Source organism: Spermophilus citellus (assembly GCF_964194105.1).
Source record: "Spermophilus citellus genome assembly, chromosome: 6".
Lineage (NCBI taxonomy): Eukaryota > Metazoa > Chordata > Mammalia > Rodentia > Sciuridae > Spermophilus > Spermophilus citellus.
This window is the reverse complement of record NC_138187.1, coordinates 150,609,970-150,614,844: the sequence shown is the minus strand read 5'-3', so window position 1 is coordinate 150,614,844 and position 4,875 is coordinate 150,609,970. Positions and strand designations below refer to the sequence as shown.

General features: G+C 39.3%; 1 pseudogene across 1 annotated transcript; it reads right to left on the bottom strand.

Moving 5' to 3' along the window:
- Window positions 1–315: 315 nt before the first annotated feature.
- On the bottom strand, window positions 316–932 carry LOC308651322 (cell division control protein 42 homolog; annotated as a pseudogene). Its single transcript has one exon. The product of its transcript is annotated as a cell division control protein 42 homolog (transcript).
- Between the last annotated feature and the right edge of the window lie 3,943 nt (window positions 933–4,875).

The following is a 4,875-nucleotide window of genomic DNA, read 5'->3' as shown; positions in this document are numbered from 1 at the left end:
AACATCCAGTCTCAGCACCCATGGAAAGACTGGCTTGGCTCCATTGTGTTTTCTTTCCTCTTTTGTCAGAGACTAGTTTTCTATGTTTATTTGGGTCTATTTATGGACTCTGTTCTGTTTTATTGATATGTCTGTTCTTTCACCAATACCACGATGTATTGATTACTGTAGCTTTAGAGTGAATTTTCTGTGTGTGAGTGTGAGTAGACAACCATTTAATTCACACGTGAGTGAGTAAACTGAGGCCTCCAGAGGTGCAGCCCCAGTTAGAACCTGGGCTTCCAATTCCCACTGCAGGGCCTTTCCCGCTGTGCCTTAGGAGAAGTGAAGGGCTGAGTACCTAAAGCAGGCTAAAAAGTAAGATGTGGAGGGAATGACTTCAGGCTGATTGTAAAGAATCTTCACTTGTTTAGTCCATGTGTGGCTCTGCTTTGGCTCTGGAGGCTCCAGAACAGCCAATATTTCTTTGACACCTGCAGTCCTTAGGCCTGCTGGTGTGGGAGCAGAACACTCCAGATGCTTGACAGCCTGCAGGTCACTGGCCAGCTTGGCAGCAGACTATCTGGAGCAATAGTCTTCTGCTTGTTCTTGGCAAGTTTCTCAGTGGCAGAGGGAAAATCAATTTGGGTCCCAGGAATCAAGGAAGGTATCTTGGACAGTGGTGAGTTGTCTCAGGCACCCACTTTTCTTTCACATTTTCAAATGAGGGCGGAGAGACCACTGAAAAGCAGACTAGAAATAGATCTGTTTGTGGATAACTCAGCCATCATAATCTGTCATCTTGTGCTACAGTATCAAAAAGCCCAAGTGTATGGCTTCCTACCAACCATAACTGTGACTGCATGGTTGTCAAAAATAGTAAATATTTGGGCCAGGAGACATGTTTTACCAGCAGCATCACCCCCCACAACAATGCACTTAATTGTCTGCATTGCTGAAATAGTTCTGTATTCATTTCAAATATTTTCAATTTAATGTTGACCTCAGCTTTCCACTGAAGGATTGGCAGCATTGTGTAGTAAGTCTTGAAGTTGGCCAGTGGCAGTCCTCTGACTGTGTGTTCTCCTTCAATAATGAGTTGGCTACTCTGTCTTCTGCCTTTACATATAAGTTTTTGAACCAGTTTATCAATATCCACAAAATAACTTGTTGGGATTTTGATTGGGATTGCATTCAGACTGTAGATCAAGTTGGAAGAACTGACATCCGGCCATATTGAACCTTCCTATTCATGAACATGTGATGTCTTACTCTTCCTTTAGTTCTTCTTTGATATCAGAAGTTTAGGGTGGTTTGCTTTGTTTTGTTTTTGACTCTTGATTAATATCAATGTTCCTATTATGTAGTGTGTTATCTGAAGTTCTTGAGGGGTGTCTTTGTCTTCTTTTATTTCTACCTATTTTTGCTCAGATGAGTTATGTCTTTGGCTTGTGGTAGGCTGCCCTGGGAGATCCTGTATTCCTGAAGAGGGGGCATGTCTCTACAGCAGTTTCTCAGTCTTTGCTGCACTTCAGAAGGACTACTGAGTCTGAAAATCAGGAGGGCAGATTGACTCCAGACCAGTTAACTCAGATCCTCTGCACATGGGAGCAAGGCAACAGTGTTTATAAACCCTATACTCAAGTTTGAGAATCACTGCTCTAGAGAAAATTTGCTTTTGATTTTTACAGACATTTTGAGTGTGTTTCTGGTCCATTCTAATGTTAGTTTCTCAGATATGGGTTCTTAATATGGGTAATATAAACTTGAACCCCATGTTTGGGGAGTCTTCTTTTTTCCACCACCAAGTGTATAGGCTGATTGACAGATTCCTTGTTATCTCTTCATTGAGAGAGTAGCCCGTTAGGTGTAAGAAGGGTAGAGAGGGGCTCTGTTCCATTTTATTTCATTGAACAAATTCAAGACTTTATCATCTATTTCCATATGTCTGTGAAAACCTAAGTTCCTTCATGTATATGAAACATATGAAATTCATGATGTGATTATACCTCAGTCCTTATTATGGGTATGGTAAATGGCCATAGTTCAGAAGCTTGTGATTGAATATGAGTTAGGCATTACTGAGTTTAATTGTCTACAGGTTAATGAATTTGAACTCATCCATGACTTTCATTATAATCATTTAATAATATGCATTGTTTAGAGTACCCCCCACTTTGTAAGGAGAAGCTATATGTACTAGGTTTGTGTTTTTTTTATATAAAAACAAATATACATTGCATCATAATATAACATTTGTACCCTTCCCTAGGCATTGAACTTTTCTCCTTGCTTGCATACACACACACCCAAATCCTCTAAGCTTCCTAGTTAAGAATATCAACAAGGGCTGGGGTTGTGGCTCATTGGTAGAGCACTTACCTAGCATGTATAAGGCACTGAGTTCAATCCTCTGTACCACATAAAAATCAATAAACAAAATAAAGGTGTCCATCTACAACTAAAAAATTATTAAAAAAAAGAATATCAACAAATACTCTCTGGTCAGCCTAAATATCAGTGTAAGTATGACATTTCTATATTTATGTTCTTCCCTGGTTTCTATTCTAGAATTTCCTTCCCTGGGAGCTCAGCTAAGCATTTAGAATCTTTGTTATATTTCATCCAACAAATCTAGGTTTTTCTATGTACTCAGAGCACAACATTGTTGGATAGAAGCTTGATATGATGCTAATCTGTACTTTGTGGTCAGGGCCTGATCTTTGGGGTCATCCCCTATTCCTGATTCCTGCTTGAACCAAGTACATGCTTGCTCTCTGTAGACATGGTGCATTGTGTTTGCAAGTGTCCACTTGGCAGACAGGCTCCTGGAGTATGTGTGTGTGTCTAGATTGTGCCTGGCCTGGTCTTAGCCTCATCTCAGTCCAGCTGGTCTATGTTACCAAGGTCCCAGCATGCTTTGAATTCCAGCCTACCTGAATTATGTCAGCCTCTATTTTGTTTTCATCTGTTTCCAAGTCTCTGTCCTCACTGACTTGCCAAACTCCAGTCTGGTTTCCGTTTATTTCCTGGACTCATCTTTTCACAAAGGACTCTATCCCGATTTAAGAGTTTGTAGGGCAGTTTATAGTAACGTGGGAATGAGTCCAATTTAGGATTCAGATTTCTAGGATGCCCAGATGGTCTTAGCAAAAAGCTTCTAACTTTCCGCTTCATTTAAAAACACTTATGAAGTATGTAAATCCCAAAGACCTTCTATTATGTGTGGATAACATTAGTACTTAGAAGATTAATTGAGGGTAAATGCTGAGTCACTCATTTTGTCAGGAGGAGGCAGTTTACAGTTGAGGATAACCTTTTGATTTCTTTTTATTTGCTTAATTAGTGAGTAGTGATTGGTCTTTCTGTGTTCTAGTCTGTGCAGCCCTTTCACTCTGAGACTTCCTAAGGAAACCGAATTTGGTGGAAAACATCCAGAGAACACTTGGAAGTTTTGATGGGTCATTTAGCCAGTTTGAACTCTTCTATCTCTTTTAGAAAGCCTTGATGAGATCCCTGATGAACCAATAGTACACGCTTGTGTAAGGCAAGTGTGTTTCTTGTGTATTTCTCAGTGAGCAAAAGTGGTGTTGGAATCTGGTTATGAACATGGCTTTGAGGGTTAAGAAAGATATCTGGTGACAAGAATGCACTACGGTGCAGTGAGTCCACAGGAATGGTGGGTTGCGTGGTTCTTGCTGGTCAGCAGTTCAAGGGACTTTTTAATCTTTGATCTAGCAATTGCATCCTTTCACTCATCTTGTCCTTATTTGGATTTCTCTTCTTACTTTCTCTCTTTTTTCTTGGCATCATCTTCAAAAGAAGTTAGGAGGCTGTCCCAGAAGTTGCCTTTGAAGGTTGTGGCAGTGTGTATACCTGTCAAAAAGAATCGGCCAAACCCTTTTGAAAGCTATTTTACACATCGAGTCCTGAGCCATCTCAGCTCTTCTGTTCTGATTTGATCACCCAGAAATATCTGAAAGGAAACCATCAGAGCTAATTATAGAGCCCAGAGTGATTTTCAGATGCCTTTCCCCCTTCATTTACTCATACAGGGTATTCAGAAATTTTGCACTCTGGATAAAAGCAATTTATAATTTGATTGGACTGGGGAAAGTTAGAGTTTTGGGCTTTATTTTGAAAGCAAAACTCTAATTTTCTTAGGAGACTATTCAGTTCTGTATGGTTTTCTTTCTACCTTCTTTCTCTTTGACCTCTTTCCTTCTTTCCCTTCCCCTCCCCTTCTTTCCTTCTATCTTGGTAGCTTGGAACATAACTAAATCTTTGGAAAATGGTCATGTTGAAGGGAAAGTATTTCTATTATGAAAATGTAATTTAGAATAATGAAACTTTAGGTTTGGAAAGAACCTTAATGTTCCTGTACTTAAATCATTTAACTAATGCTTGAGTCCCTTCAACTGTGTTCCTAGCCCAAGAGGGGACACCCACGTTGCCTGTATTATGGGAAACTCCTTTATCCTGAGATTGCCTATTGCCACTTCTCTGCTACTTAGCAACTGTTTATGTTGAGAAAAAATATACTTTCCTATAATGTCTATCCTCTGCATTTTCATTTCTTTGGTTGAGTAATATTTTTCAGAGTTCAGGCTGAGATCCAGATTTGTGAGATAATTTTAACTGGATATGACTAACATTAAAAAAGATGAAAAAGAAGAAGAAGAAGGAGAAGGAAAAGAAGAAAAGGAGGAAGAAGAGGAAGAGGGAGAAGAAAAAAGAGGAAGAAACACAATATAATGGGAATAGAATAGAATATAAAATATCAGTATATTATGAGTAGTACAATTTCATGAAACTTTTGTCTTGATTTTCCAGCAAAGTTATTAGATTATTTACTGAACTACCTGGATCTCAGTGGTCAGTTTGGATGCTGCTGAG